The 24,278-nt window shown below is 32.0% G+C and overlaps 1 protein-coding gene across 2 annotated transcripts in view; it reads right to left on the bottom strand.

Moving 5' to 3' along the window:
- The window catches only part of LOC118072107 (serine/threonine-protein phosphatase 4 regulatory subunit 1-like), an 81,241-nt gene that overhangs the window by 30,919 nt on the left and 26,044 nt on the right, over window positions 1-24,278 (bottom strand). Inside the window, exon 1 of one of the 2 annotated variants that reach the window (XM_035091723.1) lies at window positions 14,114-15,626. The exons of the other annotated variant lie outside the window; for it this stretch is intronic. The gene's annotated coding sequence lies outside the window, so the exon portion shown is untranslated. Of the gene's footprint in view, window positions 1-14,113; window positions 15,627-24,278 lie in introns of those variants that run through there. 2 annotated transcript variants of the gene reach the window in all.

Below are 24,278 nucleotides of genomic sequence, written 5' to 3'. Positions count from 1 at the left end.
ACATTTTTTAGCTCACATTTAATTCATTCATTGAAAAAGAAAAATAATTGCATTTAATCTAGATTGAATTTGAATAAAATTAAGTAAATAATTCATGATGAAGAAAGACGGATTTGATGAAATATAAAAAGCTGAACTCTAATTTTTGAATAGATCAATGAGAAGCACTTGTAAATTCAATTGTCTAGATATTTTACAAAATCAGTGAGGATGTTTTTATTGAGAGGAAGAAAAATTACTAGACAATTCATTCATAAGTTTTTAGGTTCATCTACAGTCACAAGTTGGTTGGTTCAATAGTATAAATATGTCAGTTCCATTCTTTCTCCATAGCTGTCATAGACAACGTGCCACCTTCATGCATTCCAACCTAATTCAAGTCTTGCTACGTCGTCCCAACCTACGAAATTCGACTCACGAGAGATATCGGGGTCATCACTCCCTCAGAATTCTTGTCTTGAGCAAATAATTCTTTCCTTTTTCTTCATCATCTTGACACAACAAAAAAAACATTTTCATCACATTGACGTGAGAGCCTTTTTCCTTTCTAGACACAATTATCGAAGGAATTTTGGTGTCGCAATGGGTCTCTTTATCATTCTCCAAGTGAGAAAATAATCGATACATCGTTAGATACAAAATACCTCAGGCATTTCCGTTATTGTCTCTCTCTCTTTTTCTCACTTGACTCTACGGAATAAGTTGATGAATGAAAACTGTCAATGATGCAGTCCCAATGGTAACTTGTTAGCGATAACAAACGGAAGCGTTTGTGTACACTAGATTCATTGGTTATCAGTGGAGATTTCGTGTACTCTCTTACTCTCTTCATTCTCTCTTGTTTCATTCTCTTCTCTCGAATCGTGGGATATCAGTCGGTGACCTAGTACGATAGCCCCACTCATTCATATCTCAAGGAGTGACGTGGCATTCAATTTTTTGCTTCAGAAAATCGTAGAATCATTCAATAATTTCATTATCTATTTTTTCGTCATTCTATAATATTTTTTTTTCAAGTCATTAAATTGATTTAAATTTTATCAAAATTTCATTCTCATTTCCATCTCATGATTTACCTTCTCTATTTAAGAATCAATTATTTTTCTCGAATACTTTCAAAATATTTTTTATCAGAAATTATGAATTATAATCCATATCAATAAATTGTCAGTAAATAATATTGAGTTTTATACTTGAATCAGTAATAAATTTTTATCAATTGAGAGGCTGGATGTTCAAGTGAAGCACGTAAATAGAAGATTATTCAGATCATTGACGGATTGTCCTGAAGAAAAAAAGAAACATTGAGGTCATAAAGTTGATAATAAAAATAATGACATAGCTCCAGGTGATCGCGGAGGGTCGAAAAAAAATTGCAGTTGTTAATTATGAAGGTCTTAAAGGAATGCAAGGTGCAGCATCTTGGTGCTCTTCATCATCTCCATAGCTCCCACTTCATCTCTTTAAGACCATCGCTAACAGGGAGCTGGTAACAAGCTAAATGCCAAAGAGAGAAGAGTGAGGATTCACTGGTCGGCTGGTCGACGAAGCTAAGGACCACCTCATTCATCCTATCTGCATTCCACTGATGCTACCTGGGGTCCAGTGGAATGTCCAACTCCCTTCGTACCTTCTTCATACTCTTAAGCAGTCTTAGGCTTTCGGTCCTTGTTCCTTTTTGATCCATGGGGCCAACCATAAGAGGTGTATGCAATTTTGAAAAAAATTGAGGTCCATGTGATAAAACTTTAGATGGTTTTATAGTTATTCCTTGGAGAGTAGTGTAAGTTGTTGATGAGCTCTTGGCATTCAGGACACGTCTTTAGCATCCGCTCAATGATCTTAATGCCAATTCATCTCACCAGTCATTCGATTAATGATTTATGCTAATTATTGCGATGATGAAGAAACAGAATGAAGCAGAAATTCATGTTTTCACTCACTAGACTGGGAGTCGCCATCCAAGCCCGCGAGGTGTCGGCCAATAGAATTTGTCGCTTGTTGTTGCGCGTCCCAGTGTCTGGCAAAACCGGCCAGAGATGCGGCAATCGACCTGAAGACAACTCTCCAAGCTATCTGAGACGCGAGAGCAACAGTTCACAGGAGAGAAACTCGACTGCCTTGCTGCCGCGTGTCTACTCTCAATATCTCTTGTTATCTACATTCGATGCTGAGCCTTTGGTATTAATTAATTGTTATCATTATTTCTCAATATTCCTCTCCACTCTCCATATTTTGCAGCCACCATTTTCTTGTAAATATTTTTTTACAATCAATTTCTTCGCAACCTTAACTTTGACTATAAATAATTTAATTTCTTTCTCCAAATTATTCATCCTTCATTAACAGTCATACCAACTCTTTATTAATTCTTGAAATTTATTTTTGACAAAATATTGATGTTTGTAATCAATTGAGGTAGTTTAGCACCGACAGGCTCATGGTTAACAACCCTTTTTTTTAAATTGATCTGAAAGATCATACTTCTATTAATTGATGATTTGTGATTAGAAAAGCCCAGCTGAATCAACAGTTTTAGTTTAAAACGACAAAGAATACTTTTATCTCATCATCAATCTACAACGTTAAAATAAGAATAATTTGATTAATTATTCATCGATAAAGATGTCATTTCATGAATAATAAATAAGTTGAATTGTCAGAATGCAGATAAGTATTTTAGATGTTGATGAAAATAAAAAATATTTTTAATACAACAAATGAAATAAATAGAACAAAAAGAAATAAAAAACAACTAGCTCACTCTGTGATACGATATATTAGATATTTTTCTCTTCCATTTCTTCCTCACCTTCTTCATCTTCTTATGCATTTTTGTTTTTCCTTTTTTCTCCACCTCTGAAGGCTCTTATAGGCTTCTACTCTTTGGTCGCGCCGCCGACTCTCGTATCCCTTTTATCTCCACCTACCAATCGCTACCCTCCTTTCTTTTTCCTCTTCCTCTTTTTCTCATATTATTCTTCTTCTTTATCTCCTTCTTCGAATTCTTCTCTACTTTTCTCTTTTTCCATCTCGCCTAGCTAAAGAGCTGCTAGTAAACCCCCTCGAGAGTTTCTTCATTTTATATCCAACACATCTATACACAAATACATCATGTATACATATATATAACTGTGCTGAAAAAAATATTATGCCATTTTCTTTTTCCACAAATTTCATTCTTCTTCTTCTTTATCCTTTATCTTTCAAATGAACTAACTGCTTTACATTAATATTTCTAAGAACGACTTTACTCGAATCAACCCTCATGATGACAGGCTTCTATCCTCCCTTGACGAAGGTTTAAACGCAATATTTATCAGGAGAGTCCTTCTTAGAATACCAAAGTCAAAAAATTTTTTTTAGATATTGTTAGAAAATATAATATAAAAATTTTCAAACTCATTTGTGTCTCTATTGCACGTTAATTAATCATCTAAACTTTTCTTAGTACAGTTTAAAAAGATCCCAGTCTACATAATGAAATAATAAACAGCAAAAAAAAATTTTTTTTCCATCGATTTGAAAATAAAATTGGTGTCTAAGTGATTTCTGAATGTTGAATCTTCGAAGAGAATTAAAAGGATAAGTTGTCCGTTGGAATTTTAATAAATTAGTCTTTTTAATAATATACGAAAAAAGACTCTTCATAATTAACTTGTTTGTGGTCTTTAATTTTTAAAGGCCCCAATATTATTTATTAAGTAAAATCTTGTTATTAATAAAGCAAAATTTAATTTTATTTTTCAATTAAAATGTAAATTATTTTAAAAGAAAGAATTTTGTTATTAACACTACTTATTAAAAGTCAAAATTAAAAATGCTAGGACTTTACTGAAGCTGGATTAATTAAGCTTTTTGCTCAGAAATAAACTAAAAAAAAAAAAAGAAAACATTTAGTATTGGCATTGATTTTTTTTTCTTCTCACGCTTTTATCGCTTGTATCCGCTCTCGTATCTCACCTGTCCCCTTTCTCTTCTTCGCGCCTTTCCTTCGTTGACTTTATCCAACTTTCTCAAGCAAATAAATTTCCAAGAAATCCTCGAGAGTCAAACGTAAAGCAGCGCCACAATGAATGGTAAAATGTTAAAATAAAATGAATGATATAAGCAACTATATACATATATCCATAAACACATCACGTGTAACAAACTAATCGAAATAAAAATTCTAAAAAAGATTCCTAAATTTTAAAAGAATTCCTAACCTCAAACATTTTTATCCTTCAAAGTGGAAAATCATTTTATTCCTTTTTTTTATCATTCTTCTTTCTTTTGTTTTTGTCTTTTTCCCCCCAGGATATGGCTCTTTATAACAGCATTTTTTTCTCCTTCAAAGGACCTACCCCAAGATTTTTGGAATCGGCAAGTCCCCTCTTCTCCTTCTTCTTCTTCTTCTTTTTCTTCCTCCCACATCTTTCTACTCTCAGACTCCTTTTAAAAATCTTCTTCATAAAATAAATACTAATTTAATATTGAACCTCTTCAATATTTTATCTTGAAATAAATTTTTGATCGTTGGTATTTTTATGCAAAAAATTAAATGATTGTTTTATCATCAAAGCAGGAATGGAAATGAAATTCAAGGCATCAAACACTTCGAGGAATTAAAGATCGAGATCAATATATGTAGTGTATTCTGGTCTGTTTCGAGAGGAGACACTAAACGAGAGGAGAACAAGAAAACTGGCCGACCGAAATTCCTGGCCCAATTAGGCTCAAGCACGAAGAGAAGATAGTCCTGAGGCGCTTGATCCTTGACGCACGTCCCTCTTGGCTGCCTATCTGCCTTCTCAATCCAATTGGGCTCGTGACTACACCAGTCATTCACAGAAAATACCGACATGGCGCCAACCAAATCTTCTCCCTCTGTTTCACCATATTCTAAAGCTTACCCTAAAGGCAGCATTTTTTTTTCCTACCAACTTCTGAGAAAACTTCCCTATGTGTGTCTAGAAATTTTTCAGGTGCTTTATCTCTCGAGAGTGAACAAAAAATGCATTTTTCATGGAAAAGCCAAAAAGCTAAGATTCTCGTAACCTTCAAAAAAATTTTTAAAGAATTTTTTTTTTTGAATAAAAATGTGTCATCAATGAACATCAACGTCAATGCTTTCATGGAAATTTGACTGGAATGTCAATCAATAAATTATATTTGTATTAATTAGAAAAAATAAATTTTTTCTGAGTAAATAACAAATTAATTCAAACATTTTAAATATTAATAACGCAAGAAAAAAATTTTTACTACATAAAAAAGTGTTAATTTTAGTTCATAAAAATTTTTAAATATTCATAATAAAATATTTTATTGCAATTATCTCAAATGTTGATTTTATTAATCAAAAAAAATATTATTTCTTCACAGTGAATTTTTTTCTCAGTGTAGAAGACATTTTGAAATGAATGAAAAAGTGATTAATGATTGATATTAAATAAATAAAGATAATTTGCAATGCTAATAAAAACTAGAGACTGATGAAACACCAATCGAATTTGTTTTCAATCATGTTTGCTCGTTATCCTGTAACTAAGAAAAATTCTAATAAGATGGTGATAAAACAAACTTTTCTACTCGAAAAAAAAAATGCACTCGAGAATTTCCTTTGAAGGAAATACGGTTTCAAATAATCTAAAGATAAAGTTGATGATTAATTATTTCAATAGTAAAAGCGATTCTTGAAAGTTTTTCGGTCAAAGTTTTCAAAGTGCTGGGTAGTTAGATAGCAAAATGAAGTATGAGAGGGAAAAAAGGAAAGAGGGAGGTTCTCACCCCCTTGAAGGTTATAAGCACTGTGTCGGTGGCCCGATTCTTGGAAGGACCTCATTTGTTGCTGGCTGCTATATATCTTTGCTTGTCTCTCTCACTCGTTTCCCCTCTTTTTTCAAGTGTATAAGCTAAGCTAAGCTCGTGTGTTGCGGCTGCTGGAGTCCAAGATGCTGAGAAAAAAGAGACTTTGACTCTCACGCACACTATTTACCATTAAATGCATTTCCTTTTCTATAAATAAGCATTTCTAAGCCACGACATTCTCTTCAAACCAAATGAAATGACGGTGGGTCCAATGAGAAAATGTTTCATCAGAAAAACAACCAAGAAGTTCGAAGATAATTGATAAACAAAACATGTCTATCACTCACACTAGTGAAAATAATTCTTTCCCATCAATGCAGTTAATTGTTTGCATGAAAAAAAAATATTCTCAATAAAGAAATAAAAGAAGATAATTGACAATGATTTTGAATGTAAAGAACCAACTCCTGTATAATGATTTTGATAGAAAAAAAAATTATCAGAGCTAGATTATAAAATAGATAGAGGTTTGAATAAAGAAATAGTTTAGTTAGTAATAATGCTAGATGATAAAAAAAATCCGACGTCTAGGATTGATAATTATAAATCCAGACATAGTCTAGATAATAATGGAAAAAGTAATGTTGCTGATAAGACATCTTAAATAAACATCAACAATGAAATTCCAACATTTATTCGGTTTTGTAGATTTCAGTTCTTCAAACAATATGCGTCGTTATCGCAACGTGTAGCACCAACACCCTGAGGCGACGAATGTCAAAGAGAAGAAGAAAACGTTGAGGTCGTCGTTGTAGGTCTGGGTAAAGATGGTATGAATGTATAAGTAGCCTGCGTGGGGGACAGAATATTTTCCATCCTTGTCGAACTCGAGGCCACAGGTATCTGCGGAACAAGTTGGACCAACCGCGAGAGAGAAAAGAATGGTCGTGAGGAGGTGAGGGAGGTGGAGGAGGATGAGAAGAAGTAGAAGATGAAGATGATGATGAAGAAGGAGAGAGTCGGGCCGATTGAGAAAGATGCCCTGTGGAGATGCGAGGTCGAGTGCCGCTGGATTCAAAGAACCGAGAGCCGAGGTAAACAAAATATTTCTATGGAGAAGGTGAGGCGTCGCCTCTGGTTTCTAAGGAGTGTGAGATGGCGGAGAGCAGTGGCGCTCGCGGGGGAACTTGGCCCCACGGAACGATAGGACCTTAAGTGGGATATATTGGATGGTGGTTGATGCTGCTGCTGCCTAAGAGTCACGAGAGTGGGGGGAAAAGAAGCAGACGGACCAGGGGGACTCGGAGTCCCGACAGCGGGGGCCGTGGAATGCGGCCGTGGCTCCAACATACGCGTATTTGTGTATTTATGTGGAACACCAAGCCAAACGGAGCCCAGAAACGAGTGGAGAGAAGAGAGGACAAGAGCCAATGACCAACCAAGGTGTGCCGGCTGCTGCAGAGGATACTCTTTTCGTTGGTACTTGGAGTACTACTCTGGCAATGCAGCAGGAACACCAGGAGTAACCAAACGAGAAGCGACAAGTACCACTTTTTTTTCCTAATTTTGTTTTTATTTTCCCTCCTGCCTCTGATACTTCTTCGTCCTCTTTTTCATCTTATTCTTCTTATGTGTGTTGTCTTTGCCTCTGGGATTCCTCGAAATTCCATCAGCTAAATTCCCACAAGGCGGAACAAGAGGAGATCATACTGATTTTTTTCCAACTGTTCAACTACGTATATACTAGAGGCTGGCTTGGTTGGTTTCGTAGTTTACCAGGTCTACCTGAAGACCGATTACCTGGAACACCACATAGAACGTGAGAGGACGTGAGAGAATGTCGTCAATGTCTCCAGGCCCACAAGACCCAAACACGCTTTGTTTATACAAATCACGAATTTATAAATGACTCGATGCTTCGTGATGACGACACCAGAGTGTACACCAGCTTCATTTAATCAATAACAACCTGCCCAACAATTTAACATTCAACATGACATTGTTGATAATCAGCATCACTGCCATATCCTAGGCCCATCTTCGAGATGAGAAATTTTTTTAGGCAATGACTTTAAGTAAATTCGAAAGTATTGGGGGCGCCTGCAGCTTCACTCCCACCATAAGAAACTCAATGTGAGTGTCCAGCTAAAGATGCCTCTCCCTCAGCATTTCGGGCGGTCCAGCCGCCAAGACAATATCCCTTCCACGTCCTCAAAGAATGTCGACAGAGAAGGGAGTCGAGGACGCAGAAGAAGCCTCGAACGACGGTGGGAGGAGATGAAGCAACGAGTATCTCAGTTAAAGTAAGATAGAAACGGTGGATAAGAAGAGACAGAGAAGTACTCGCGCACGGCGTGGGAACCGAGGAAAACGTTTCCCGCATACTTCTTCCTCTCACCTCACCCCGCTCACGAGTCGAGAGTACCTCTCTCCTAACCACTCTTACGATTCCTCTCTTTCGATCATCGCCTTCAAACGTCTTACGTTTAGACCCTTTTCCATCGATAATTTTGCACGCATTTTTTTTACACTTTTTTCTTTATATTTTTTTTTATTCTTTCCTTTTCTTTACACATGAAAAAACTCACCCTTGGGTAATCTGATCGCTCAATTATGCTCTTCTCGTTAGAAAAAAGAGGTTGAACTTACCTGAAAGAGAAAAAATAAAGCTTAGTATTAATTATGATAAAAAATTGCTTTTGAATGTTACAACTTTATTTAATTAGGGGACTCTTTTTTTTCTTATGGCTTTTATTGAGGGTGTAATTAACTGGGATATTAAAAATGAATGCTCTACACATATACTTATTTAAACATAAATAGGTCTAATGTTTCACATGCTTTGATTTGTTTTAGCCTTTTTTTTTGTTTACATAATTTAATTGATTTATCTTTATTGTTGTTTTATTTCATGAATTTAAAAGATGATTAAATTATAATTAACGTTGGTATTAGTCTACATTATTGGTATGATAATAATTGAATGAATAAATAATAATTATACAACCCTCACACTATCACAATAATGACAAGCAAGTTTTCATTGAAGACATTTTATAAAAACCCGACAATTCATCAAAACCATAGAAAAAGAAGATAAACTAAAAGAGCCCTTTATTTTTAAACTTAAATATTTCATAATTTTTCCAAGAATTGTCTGTTTAAAGAGAATACATCTTTTGGTAGAGTAACGTTGATAAATAACGAAAAAGTGAAAGTTTAGAATTTATTAGGTAAATTGATCGTACACTTCTTCGAAGTCTCTTTAAACAAAATTAATTTTCTGAAAATTTATTCAATAAAAAAAATTCCAAGAATAAAATTTAAAAATTCTAGAGTCATGGTCTATTTAATAGACATGTGACATTAATTGTATTGAATAAAAAATTCTACCCCAAAAATAATTTTATTTGGGGCAAATATCAAATAAATACATGAAGAAAAAATAACCAGAAAATTTGGAGAGTAATTTTATTTTTTTTACTATAAATATATACAATAGAGAATAAAAAAATAATTCAACGTCACTTTAGCAAAAAGTCTTAAACTGAAATGTGCATTGATTGGTATGGAGAGAATGAATAATTGTATTACGAAAGAGTGATATAAAATTTCAGTGTTCTTTTTGAAAAATTACTCAATAATATAAAGAAAGATAAGGTGATAACTGATAAGACGGGGCAGACCCTTGGGAATAATCTAAGTATTCCAAGTATATATATATAAATGTTTCACATTTTTGTTAGTCTCTTTTCTTGTTCTCTCTTTTTTTTTATTTTGTTTATCTTTTATATTATTATATTTTTTTTTTCTAGTTTAAGTGAGGGTGGGAAAAATCTTTGAGGCGCCTGGGAAAAGAAGAGATAAAGGCGAATGATGTGGGGATGTAGGAAGAGTGAGAGTAAAAGGGAAGAAAGAAGCATCACAAGCGGGACACATGAAAGAAGGCCTGAGGGAGAAGGTAGACGACCTTCCAGGAACCCTTGTAAACTTGGACACAATCCTCGATTCTTTCTCTTTCTCTCTTTCAACTCTCATTTTTCTCCCTTCTTTCTTTTATATTCCATTGCCTACTGTCCCACAGGAATTCTCGCATTCCAGCCAACTTTCAAAATTCAAATGGAAAAACTTTTTTTCACACTAATCCTTATTCAATATTTAATCCACAAGTTTCTTTCCCCTTAAATAATCTTGAGTCTAATGAAACTACGATCAAACTCGTCTTTTGTAGTCTCTAGTGAATTAATTATGACAAAGAATGCCGATATCACGAGAAGTCAAAATAAAAAGGCTGTTTCATTTGGGTTTTTTTTTATGTATTGGAAATTTCTCTCCCAACAATCAAATAATTATTCATCAAACAAGATTTTTTTTTTTTTGGTAACAAATGCTAAAATATGGTATTGAATTCCTGTAAAGCTTTCAAATAATTTTAATAATTACATAAAATAGTCTAGAAATATTTTAATGAATGCATTTGATGATCATTATTAAGTTGATGTTTATTTTAGTTTCCAAAGTTATCATCTATAGAAAGTATTTTACCACATCATAGAGAAACTTTATTATCAGCATCAACCATTACTATATTGAGTATTTCAAAATATGTATAATGACAAACGTTACGTATTTTAATTTTAAAATAAACAATTAAATTGATTAAAATATTTTATTACGAATATTTCAAATTTGTATTTTATTTATGAACGTGTTGAATAAAATTTTTAATCAAGTAATAAATAATGAGTTATTGAAATGATCACTCACTTGAGTTAAAGCAATCATATAGGGATGAAATAACACAATTTGAAGCTTACATACAACTCTATACATGAAATTTAAAAAGTTTAAATTTGTCTTTGATTGAATGCAAACTGAGAGAGCGAATGTACACTAGTTGAGTTCTCGTGCATTGAATGTCAAGAATTAAATTAATTAAAATTAATATACTTGACGTAGATTTGCTTAATTTCCGACTGAATAGCCCTTTGGACACACCTACCCTCAGGCTAAATGAAATTTAATTTTGTCGGGCAATTTCGCGCCCAAATCAATCCCCACTTTCTCCTTCACATGCTGACATTCTCACTACCCTTTTACCCCTTTTCTGTGCTTTCATCTCAAGTGTTCAGTAACCTCGTTAAGGGTTGATTTAGCAGAACTCATTGACGTTTGACGACGGTTCTATAACTCGCTTTTCCTTCCAAATATTTCAGATATATCTACTTAAAATGAATTTTATTATATTGGAACCTCTAGACGCAATTGCCAGTTGAATCTCGAGAGTCAAGAAAAAAAAATTCCTATCTTGACCACTTTTCCTTTTTTATCTTACTTTATCCTCAGGATTATCGATAAGATTGGATATAATTGAATTTGAGAAAAAGGACAGGATGTTGTGAAGAAGTAAGAAGTGAAGTAGAAGAGAAAGAATCTTCTGAAGAAAACGACGACGATCGGTGAGTGTGATAGTCCGATGCTGCAAACCAGAGGATCCGCCATTGATACGCACTTCTTTTTTATACTATTTTTTTTCATCTTTTTTTTTATTTACTTTTTTTGTTTACTCAATTATATACTTAATCAAAGGTTCCTTTGATGGAGAAAAAAATTTAATGGAAAATTATTAGAAACTCAAGGTGTCTAGTTTATTGATTTACAATGCCATCTATAGAAACGAATTAGTTTTGTACTTCAAAAAATATTCCATGTTCATTACTGTTGCTATAATAAATTAATTTATTTAAATAGAATATATAAAATTGTTTAAAAAAATTCCATCTATTAAATTGACCTAATAGATTTTTTTTTTTAATAATCTCCACGACAGAAAAATTTTTTATTTAATTAAATTTGAATAAAGATGATGAAATACAAAATTGTAATGAATGAAAATGATAATCAAGATTAGTAAATGGAAATAAAAATTTAACATGAATTATTATAATTGTTTTGAAGATTTGATTGCTGGGAATATAAGGAAAAAAATAGCTTTTAAAAAAATTTAACAATAGATTTCAAGATGAACATTTAAAGAATATCAAGAATTATTATTAAATTAACATAATAATTTTTTTCTTTATTTTTAGACTGTATAGAACTGTTATAAAATTCAATTTAAAATAATCCACAATTATAAGAACCATTGGGAAGCAGAACAATGCTAGAATTGATAATAAAAATGTTCGTTTTCCTCAAACAATTTTCTCATTTGATAACTTCCCGTCCAGACTCAAACCTTGCAAGTTTTGTTAAGATAAATGTTAATATATTCCATTGTATAATAAATTGAATTAAACTGTAAATATGACAATAATTATAATCAGCTTAATTCACTTGTTTTAAAAATGAATAATTTATAATTATAATTATTCATTTAATATTATCAATTATCAATATAATTCTTTTTTCTTCTCTGAAATTCTTCTATAATTTTATAAGAACTACATTCTCTTACCCAAGCAGTTAAAAATGAATAAAACCAAAAGGAAACAATTAACCGGAGTATGTAACATAATGCACCAATTATACATTACTTTTTATTTAAAAAAAGGAATTTAATTGATTAAATGCATACTTAATAAAATAAAGAAGTTTAAGTAGCGGAGAAAATTATTTAATAATTGCAATGTGGGAAAGAGAACCCTGTTTTAATAAAGTAATTATATGAAAATATTTAAATACATACTGAGGAGATTAAACAACATTTTTAGCATATTTTAAATGAATATATAATGTGAAAATTGTTAGAATGTGATCAATAAAATCAATTATAGGGTTGAAGAATGTATTTAAATTTACATCGTTAACCGGATGTTTACAGTCTACCATTTGATGTTATAACAAAGCTACTCAGTCATCACATGACACAACAGGGGCGTCTCAGCTTGTAACAATCCCTTCGATTAATACATATTTTGACTTTTGAAGTCATTGTGACAAGTGAAAGAGAAAGGGAAAAATGTGGGACAAATACCAAGTTTATAAATATATTGTAAAATAAATATATGCCTCCATCTATGTATCATTTTACTAACAACTCATTTTTTGTTGTTAGCAATGTTTCAATTGTTTGACCAGACATCTTTCTAAATCTGTCATTATTTATTTAGCTTCAATAAAAATTTTAGGTCTCATTCCTTCATACTTTATAATTTAAATCAAATAAAAAGCTTCCAAATTATTTGAGAATTTTTTTTAAAACAATAGAGCGAAAAATTGGGGAGTAAACATTAATTGATTATTCATTAATGTTTTATTTTGGAGCTTTTACAATTTTTAATCAATGTATCTCTTGTGTAATTTCACAAAAGTTCGGATTAGTTTTATTGAATATTTAATTACTCAGTGTTACAAACTTTGTCAGGTATTAATGACTTTAAAAAAATTAATTGATTATAAAAAAATATTTCAGTGACAATAAAAATAATTTTTGCATAATAATAAAATGAATCATTTACAAGCAAAAAATGTAACTATATATAATGTTTTTGCAAGTGAGAAATGTATAAAGAACGTTTAGAGTAAAAATAAAAAATTTTCAATTGATTTATCAATGAAATAAAATATAAAGTTTTTTTTTTATATAAATTCAATGCAATTAAAAAACTTCATTATCGCAATATTCATGAATTAACAAATTATAAACAAAGATTAGATAAAGGGAGTATTTTATGACCCATACAATCCAGTATTTTAAAGCATATTGTTGATGGAATTGATGAAATTAGTAATGTGAATAAAATAGAGTATAAAATAAGGGTGTTATCATCCCTAAAACACCATTACAAAACACAATTTGACATTCTTGATGATGTAGCTTCCGAAAAGAGTCGATTTTTCTAATGGCGTTCATCATCAATCTCTATTAGAGCTTCCGACAGCTATCACAACTTGCCTCAGGGGGTGGTGTTCATCTCTCACCCTTTTCCAAGACCCACTCTACTCATTTCTTCAACACACCCTTTCACATTCGATGCTTATACGCTACAAGTAATGACATTACCATTTTCAAGAACATCATATACACGTACACACATTTATATGCCTCCTGTAAACGCAACACGCAGACCCACTAACAACTTCCTAAGTCTGCTATCGAAATTGGACTCGTGACTATCTAGTTTGGCGCCGGCAGTTAATCGAATTAACGTTCTATGTCGGCGCGCCAATGGACTTGAAAATTTTCCAATGATGTGTTTGATGATATTCAAAAATTTGCTACTTTATTATCATTATTATTTATCAGGTATCATCAACAATCCATCAAGACTGTAGGAAATACTTTTTCCATGATTTGTTCAACAAAAATAAGTCTTACCAACTGCAAGACACTTTCAAGTAACACCAAAGCCGTCAATCCAGTCTCCATTTTGAGGATCTCCTTGGCGGGCGTGGCGGTCCATGGAAAATTCGAAACTTAAACACATGGTCAAGCTCACATACTCATGAAGCCGTAGTTAAAAATGTTTTTCTCACGATAAATTCACTTTTATCAACACACTTGTGCTCTCGTTAAATATTTAAAACCTTCAAGCAGTAATTCAAAGCAAAAAACGATGAAAAAAATTCCAGAAAAAAAGACACGTGGAATCTGGTGTTTCAGGTGCTTCAAGATTGTTCACGTGCACGCGGTATTTTTAGACGCCATATTAAATACCCCCTCCCTCCTTCGCTCTCTTCACTATCATCCCTTTCGTGAATGGCATCTATGATAAGTGTCGATAAAGCATCATTTCTTTTTTTTATTAACAATAATTATAATTGACAAACTCAACTTTACACACTTTCACTAGTTTATCTTCAATAAAGTCATCTTTTGGCGGGAAATGAACACTTTTATTTGACTCCAAAAAAAAAGTCACACATTAAATTGGTTTAGACTCATTAATGATTTCGAGAGACGTAAGAGGAAAGAGACTTATCGGTAGAAGTAACATATTACGTAATCATACAACTTCGGCTTGTGATATAGAACACAGAGAGTGCGAGTCACGACACACAAAACGTACGTCAACTTTTTTTCCTTCCCGCCTTGCGATAACGTACGGCCTCGCGCCGAATCGTGAGAGCGCGTGGACGTTTCAAGTAAACTCCTCAAGTCTCCTCCCTCGTGACAGTTTAGAAAATCTTGGAGGTTGGAGTGTGCGTTGACAAGATAGGCGGGAAATTTATTTGGGATTGTCTTCATTTTCCCCATAAATACATCCATATATACACAGATATATGAATACACATTTTTTCTCAACTACGCACCGACCGAAACTGCGCAGTTTCACCAACATAAGCCCGGAAAAACCCCGAGCTGATAAATTTTCTTGATGAAAATGATGATGGTACAACATGTCAACAGTATCATCCATCAAAGAACCATTTCATTACCCACAACATTATTATTAGAGTTTGTTTTGAAGATAGAATAATCTCATTCACTTGCCACATCTTTTGTTCATTTGTCCGCAACATTTCGTGTTTATAATCCATCTCCACTAACAACCAACAACGACGTAGTTTCCTTTCGCCCTTTGGCTCTCACTAAAATGGCTGCTCGTGAATATCTTTCTCTCCTGGCGCTTAATCCCGTCTCCGTCGAGATAACGATCGACGATCAAGCCGTTACTCAGGGGAATTCTTGAACCAGCGGATGAGACGCCGGCCGCAAAAAGTCTCCCACGCACAGACAAACACGGCAATAAGATAGAAAGACAGAGTGTAGAGTGCGTGTGACAAGGACAGTGATGATGTAGAGGGATTAAGAGTGAGAGAGATGGCAATATTTGTACAGTAAGAGGGTTAACAAACACCAAGTCGGAACTTCAACGCACGCGGTCCGCGTGGGACTGCGCGCGCCTTCTCAGTAGACGCTCAACTGTGATGCCAAAACGCTATCACTGCCCCCTAGCGAATTTTTATAACACTAACAGAGAATGTGGAGCTGTTCAAAGAGTAACAGAGATGGAAAAGGAAGACATGAGTGAGATAAAATACTCGTGCGCGCATTAGACAAGTGAATGGAAAAGAAAGAGAACGGCTGAAAAAGGTTATAGTGGAGGCCAAGTGCGTTTGTCGTCACGTCCGGTTGTCATTGCGATTCCCGGAATCCCAACTTTTTCTGCTTTAACAATAAGCATTATTATAGCGCGTTATTTGAATATCTAAATATACCTGTGAGCTTGGAAAATCACAAGGAAATTGTTGTGAATATTCGCTAAAGAGGTCAAGTAATGTCCTTGTATTATTTTTACTTCGTGAACCAAATAAATAACAATGATAACAACTTTCCAAAACCAACCATTTCATTTATACTTCAGAGAGAAATAAATTTTTACAAATCTCACTAATGAAGCTGAATAAAAAATAAATTAATGCAATAAATAATCCTTTCAATTCATATTGACTTTTAGATAAGATTAATTAATTTCCTCTAATGACATTTATAACGTAAACAAACGTTTTGTTCTTGATTATATAAAATATAGGTAATACACTATTTTATTATTCCTCCTTGTAAATAATTAAATTGTTTCATTAATGACTCATACTTTGATTTTACTATCAACATAAATGGTACAACTTTTCTAAAAACTTATTATCTACAATAAATTTCTATTGTGACTCACTACTCTATTTCTGTTATTAATTTAAAAGATGATTTCGTAACAAAGTATAATTACTGAAATTATTTTCTGTTAAAGATTAAGTATGATGCATTGTGTGATGCTAATTGTAAAAGTGTTGTCATGTATGATAAATATTAAATCCCCATTAGTGCAATATTGTGAAATAGAAATAGGAAAAATCAATGAGGAATTTTTTTTTAATATTGTCTTATCACAATATGAGAAGGACAGCCACACACGTTGATTCGACGTACTACGACGTAAATTTGTCACGTGACTGCCGGTGTGACGTAAAAGACGATTGCAACTGACTACTCTCTCAGGTGTCGACAAACGTCACGCGTCTCTAGTAATTTTATTTTATGTCCTACAAAATATATGTATATATCGTGTGATAACGTTCAAATAATGCAGCCTGATTGCGTCAATTATTTGCAAAGTTTGCTTTCTTATTATGACGTAATGGAAATATTTAATCATTCATTGGATAATAATTATTCAATTTTGTTAACAATTAAAATAATAATGCTTCATTAAAGCAACAATTAAATATATTTTTGTTATTACTATTTTAATTATATTTGTATTTTTTTATCAAGTTAAAAGCTCACTCGTTTGGCGTAACGGCTATTTCTTACACGACCGTTTAGTTGCTCTCGCTACGATTTAAATAGCCCACGATCTGAATTCCGTCGCGTTGGCGTCGACGTTTCTCGATGCCGTCACTTCTCTCTCTTTCTTTCACTATTCTTCACTCTCTCTCGGTGCATAACATGAGGTCAAAGGTCGAAATAAAAGAATTTAAAAAAAATTCGCAATTTTCTTAAAAGCCTAAAAGTATTTAAGCTTTCTTCTAATGTTAAAAGCAAGAATTATCTTTAATTAGAAGAGAGACTTTCTATTTTTTTTTAATCCAATTTTTATGTCTATTGTTAGTTAACCTATTGTGGTCCAAGATTTAAAAAAAATAAATTATGTTGATAATAAAATAAATTATTTAAATTATCAAATAAACATGAATGACTGCTAAAAGGTATTGAAGGTGTTATATTAGATTTCTTAGAATCAAAAAATTTCGCAATTCATATTTAAAAACAACATTTTTCTAAGAATAAACCTGAAATATTTTTGATTGACATTAATTATCATGACTTCCGCATACTTGCAAAAGGTCGTTAAGAATCAGAAATTCGTAAGAAAATTGCTCGTCATTCACGTGTGTGAATCATAAAATATTTTTCAATCTAAACATCAAGGTTCTAGGAAAAATCATTCAATTTACTATACGATCATATATGAATCATATTGTAATTTATCTTCCATTTCTGTTTTTTTTTTCTTCGATTTTCTTCACTCTTTTTTTTTTTAAATCAACTTGATATGTGTATTGAAGAATAAAAAAAAAAAATAAATGACATATATTTTTATATATAAACGATGACGAAGACTTTTTTTAATAATTCCTTATCACTCATGTTTTTCGTCCGTACTCAACTTTGCTCTTCTTTCAATCTCTGGAATTCCGATGAATGAATTTATTGTGAATTGCTCCAACAAAAGCTTATTATTGCCTCATTATTATTCAATAAATATCGATTGAATATTCTTTTCTATATTCACTTTCCATCAATTACATACACAAGAAAGCTTACATTAAACAACAAAAATGAAAGTAAATGTGAGAATTTTTTTTTCTCTTGTACATCTTTATATTCATAAAGTTATTGAGCTGAATGATGTTATTAAATAACAACTGAATGCAATTCAAAGAATAACAACATCCAACAATAAAATATTGACATAAATTTTTAAATATTAAATGACACAAAATGCTCTTAAATTTATTTGTAATAAAATTTGTCGAATAAATAAAATTAATTATAATTTAACTGAAGAAGAATAATTACGATAAATAATATGTAATGGACTTGTTGAAACAATTCAAATTGTGACAGGTTGAAAAAAATGTTGGAATAAAAAAATCCAATGTTCCATCAAACTGGAGCCTTCAATGTAGCAGGGTATTAAACAAGACCAACAAATACGTAATGGTTATTGACGTGATAGACAGAATAGAAAGGCGAGAAAAAGGATTTGAATGTAAAATAAATGTAGCATATGAAAATGAGAATTGAATGTACGGAATGTAAAGCTTGGTGGATGCTCACGATTGACCTCCGGCGCAGCTACGGTTCATGGCTCAGGTCGCGGCCATTTTGTAGATAACGAATTCATTCACAAGCAAGTTGATGTATATATAGTACTGATTCAATATAACTGCACCACGTGCTGATCTCTTGTTTTTTTGGATAAAATTCATTTCTTAGCATTTAATTCATAAAGTCATGAACGATTAATAGAACATTCACCAACATGTACATGCATTTGAGTATGATTTGGAGAAAAATGAAAATAAAGGGAGAGTTGGAAAAAATAAATAACAAATGCTAGATGTCCTAATTCACACGTGACTAATAGACAGTGTGGGTGTTGTGGATAGTTGTGAGACTCTAGAGGAAAAAATTAGATTGAAAAAGAGGACGCGATGTGAGACAAAGTAATGAGTAGTTATAGTAGTAGTCGTAGTAGTAGTGTAGTAGGTGGAATAGTGACGAGAGCGGGATGGAGGGAATTGTGGTGACGGGTCGATGCTTCTTGAATGACGCAGTCGCCTACGCACACTGATACACATACGCAATGTCATGAGGGCGAACACCCTCGAATTACCTATAACCTACCTCTTTGACAGCCAGAAAACATGACACTCACTCAGTTACATGTGATAAATGGAGTATAAATGTGGAGCAATCATTCAAAGACTTTTCTTCAACTTACCTGGAACAGAAAAAAAATATTCTTTGATTAATTATGACATTTTTTATTCATGTCTTTCGTTCTTCAATCATAAATTTTCTTTTAAAATTGGCAGAAAACTGATTGTGAATTTATTAAATATCAAGTTAAATCATTTTCAACTAAATTAATAAAATATCTAGATGTGTAAAGTGTTTAAAAAAATAAACACTTAAATTATTTACAATGTTAAATGCCATAAACACACTATAAAATTCTATAAACGAATTATTTATTGCTACTATTCAAAATTTTAATATTATCAAAAAAAAATTATTACCAGTTTCCAGTAAATTTTTTTTTATCAATGTATGTAACTACATCACTAATAACACTTCAGAATATGGAGTTAATGTTCCAACAGAGGACCAATTAAGGACCAGTAGTTAAACCTATCAGTAAAGTAAAGATGAACAACCTTTTTCAATAAATTTTCCTATACATTGGCCAGTTACTGCGACATTTTCCTCAGCATCAACAACTCAATTATTAATTTTTCATCATTTGAAATTGTTTGTATCAAATGCTCTTAAATTTAAAATTTAATTTTCTCTTCAAACTCACCAAATAAATAAGATCAATAAAAATATGTATTAAATGTTAACATGTTATAAAATTTATTTGATTTTAATTCCCTCCTTGACTCAACATGTACATTATTTACCCAAATATTACATTTATTACATAATAAACTCCCTAAAGATTTATTTATGAAGAATCTAACGATAATAAAGATACCAGAGAACGTTGAACCACTTTAAGAAATTAGGTTGAAGTTAATGACATTGTTTAATCATTTTATTATTATTATTACTACACAACATATATATATATATAGATTGAAACTATTTATAAGAGTAATAGCATCATCACTATAACAATTCTTCTCTGGTAATTATTAGGTTCAGAGAGAAATACTAGCTTATGATTATCTTGCTCTGAGGTCATAGACACTGAGTAAGGTATATTAGGAAGGAGTACAGAAAAAAAAAAATTGAAAAAAATGAGCACGCGACAGAAGAATCGAGAGGGAGTGACAGGCAGATGCGGGTTGCAGGTATAACCCTGATGAATTTTCCGAATAGGTGGTCCAGGTGTTTCCACACCGGTAAAACCATTTTAGATGCTTATGTATGTATAGGAATATGTGTTATATACAGCCTCTGATCTCATCTTACCTATAAAATGCTTTATATCCATCCGGTTCGAGCATTTATTTATGATGTAAGCATCAAGTGCTTCGGGATTTTTTTTCATCCGTTCCAATTTGTAATCCTTCATTAATTCATTCATCTGCACTATAGTGCCGTCAAAAATTCATGCATCGAAGGAATAATATCTCAATAGTAGTTATTCCTTTCAAGTAATAGAAATTTGCACAAATGCTTTTGTTCGAGAATTTTTTTTTTTTATTCTATAATTAATGCATTTAAAAATTGAGCTTAAAATTATTGCTATTTAGCGTCGAGAACAATTAATAGCAAACTTACAAGAGATAATACAATTTCTTAATAATTCAATTTATTAATCTAATCGAGTTATTTAATTAAATAGTAGTGAAAAAATTGATTAAATAGATTTCAACATTAAAAAATTATTTTAAAAAACAAAAAATAATTATTTATTATTCAATAGGAGTAATAATGATTAAACAGTAAATGATGCCATCATATTTCGTTACAAATAATGGATAACAACGAGAAATAATTTCTTTTAATTGAGTAATAAATAGTCTCCAGCATCTGTACTCTTTTAAATAACCCATATAGATAAAAAACAATTTTTTTCATATGGGAAATCAATGAATATTCAATCATTGAGTAAATCAACAATCAGATTGGCACTGAAAACCCGTAAATTGATTTGCGAAATTATTTTATAAATATTCATTTCTTAATCATAATGAAATAATAAAAATATCTTTTATAAAAAGATTTTTATTATCTGAAAGAGTAAATTATTTGCATTTAATGAAACTTGAAGAGTTAAAAAAGTATAAACAACACCTTGCAATTTAATTTATAGTCCAAAAAAAAAACCCTAATAATTAAGAGCAAATAGGTTGATATTAGTGGGCCTTATTTAAGTTTCTTTACTTTCAACGCTTTCATAAGCTTTTCAGAGGGATTTGAAAAAGAATCATCAGCAGAATTGAGTTGGAGAGAAGTAAAGGTGGTGTACGAGGCGTAAGAAAAGAGATGGAGAGTCTTAAGCAGGGGGCAGCAGGTGATGCGCCAGGTGGAGTACGACGGCGCGTGCGCTGCCCCCCGCTTTCCGGTCACGTGTCCTCACCCTTAACCTCCCCTACACTATCAAGTACACACGTCCTTCTTATCCTTCTTCCTTACACCTCAAAAGTCCTTTCTCATTTCTTCGTTCCTTTTCTTCTCCACCCTTGCTTTTTACTTCTTTTTATTTTCGTCTCTATTTATCACAGCTTTCATTTTGGGGTCTCGTGCCTCATAGAGATCGTCCGTCAACCTCGGACAGGACTGACAGATGCACACCCGACGGTGTCTGGAGAAACCCAGGCCCGGTGTTGATTATATACATACACCATATACATTTATTTTCTCGTGTGTCTCCTCTTCTCTTTCGTCTTCAACATTTTTTACTCTTTTTCTACTTCTTCCGCTCAGTCTATACTACTTCTTCGGAGACCTTTCTTTGGCAAGAAGCGTCAGACAGGAAGTTCGATAACCATCGACTCGACGGGGTTCTTCTAACCAAGTGCCAAGAGATTTTTTTATTTATTTTACCAACAAAATTAATTTTTGTCGATTGAGATTGCGCTTGTAATTATTATATTGCTCAGCTATCAGATTTATTTTGCTGTTAAATTGACAAATAATTCAATATTTTTGGAGTTTAATATATTTGATGTTTGAAAAAGCAATTGAATAATAAATTCATGATAACCACATATCAAAAATGACGTCAAAATATTTTTTATTCTTAAAAATAATTTTAAATTATTGTTTATGATTAAAAATTTCGAAATTAAATTATGAAAAATATTATTAAAGAATTTTTATGATTATAAATTTTTTAAAATTATAATAGAATTTTTAAAACTTGATTATTCTTTTAAAGTTGCATTAAATTTTTTTTCAATGTTGAAAATAAAAGAATTATTGATGAGCTGTTTTCAAAATGAACTGAAGATTGAGACTGCGTATATTATAAGTTATTACCGAAAAAAAAAAACGATGAATAAAAATTTTTTTTTAATATCACATAAAAGTTATAGCAGGGGATCTACTGCACAGAATTACATAATGTGACCTCATTTTTCTGCTTAGCTCACGTCTACCTCAGGAAATAAAAGAGTGACAAAAGCCAATAAGCTTGAGCACAAACTTTCTTAAGAATATCAGACAAAATTCGCAGAAATTTTATGATAAACAAATCTTTTAGTATAAATTACAAAGTAAACACATGAAACATGAAGTTATTATTCAATTATATAAAATATTGAATTAGTCTCAATAGTAATTACCTCTCTTTTACACAATTCTTTATATTGGGAAAATTTTGTTTATTATTAAACAAAAAAAAAAATTGTTTACTAAAGACAATAATGAAACACAAATATATTTGAACCATTATTTATTATTTTTTTGAACTTCCAATAAAGTTTTGCCGAGAGGAAAAATGCATTTTTACCGAATTTTCAGAGAGAAACGAAGAGTTTGATTGAAAAAATTTTTTCGTTTAAAACTCTTCATACTTCTATTAAAAAAAAAAAAGGGCAAAAATATCAGTTCGAACATTTGTTACATTTTTCCAATTTTTTTCAACTTCAAAAGTAACCTGAGGATTCAGTAATTTTTTCAAAACAAAATTTTGTTTTATAAATAAATAGCAATAGTTAGTAACTGATTTATCTATGTGAATTTATGATTGACACCATGTAGGACATATTTAGATATTATAATTATTTATTGTAAATTAATCCAGTCATGTTCAATAAACTTTTTCTTTTCAAATATCTTTTGTTGTTTTTATATTTAACAATATAATTAATAAAAATACCAAATCATAAGATATATGTCATCAAAAAAAATTCCAGAAAGAAGACTACTTCAATATAAAGAATGTTAAATAAACAATGAATCGTTTAATGACGAAAGATGGAAGTAAAAAAAAGAAAAGAGAAATATGTCAGCTGGAAAGCAGGACGAAAGTGATATAGTGAACAGTAAACTGATGCGAGCGAAAAATTAGTCCTCATAATAATTTCTATCTACCTAGGTGGTATCGAGAACGCCCAGTTGGGCATTTGGAAATGTCAATTGAGGGTGCACAATTTTCAATGGTATAGGAAATTGTCGATATATCGAGGGAGAGAAGTGAGAAGAGTATATGGGGGCTTTTTCCACAACAAAGACACAATACCACGCGAAATCACTTCATCGGAGTCCCGAGTGAGCAGATGCGCCGAGTTCACTCGCGAGAGCACGAGCCAATCGTGTAGGTAATACGAATGACAGAGAAGAGAATGTTAAAAGGAGAGAGATAAAGAATTGCATTAATTTTCCTTTAGAAACACAACCGCAACAGATGCGAGTCGCATTTGCTCTTCGATTCATCGATCTGTCGCTTTGGGGATTATTTATTTTATTTCTCCTTTTTTCCCCCAAAAATGTTAGCAAAAGAGAAACTAAGTGTAAAGGAATTGAATTTGCAACCCCTCTATAACATCACTGCAATCATTTCAATACGAAAACACTTTCCAAATTTTTTTTTCTCTACCTAATTAAAGTGACGCTAGTGGTCTTAAACGACAGCTGCAACGCGTCTTCAAGTTTTTATTTTTTTTTATTTCATTGGTCGTCGGTTTGTGTATATAAAGATATACTTGATGAACTACACAACTGATTGCGTCGATGAAGTTGATCAGGATCTTGGTTTACCGTGTGCACGCAAGGGCTCATCGACTTTGTGGGTAATTACATCAATGAACGTGTAGTGTGTAATGAGTTGGGCACGTGTGAGCAGTCATAGTGGGTT

The sequence above is a fragment of the Chelonus insularis genome, unplaced genomic scaffold, assembly GCF_013357705.1.
Source record: "Chelonus insularis isolate UGA/USDA-ARS -01 unplaced genomic scaffold, ASM1335770v1 contig_88_pilon, whole genome shotgun sequence".
In the NCBI taxonomy this organism is placed as follows: Eukaryota; Metazoa; Arthropoda; class Insecta; order Hymenoptera; family Braconidae; genus Chelonus; species Chelonus insularis.
This window is presented reverse-complemented; position numbering and strand designations above follow the sequence as displayed.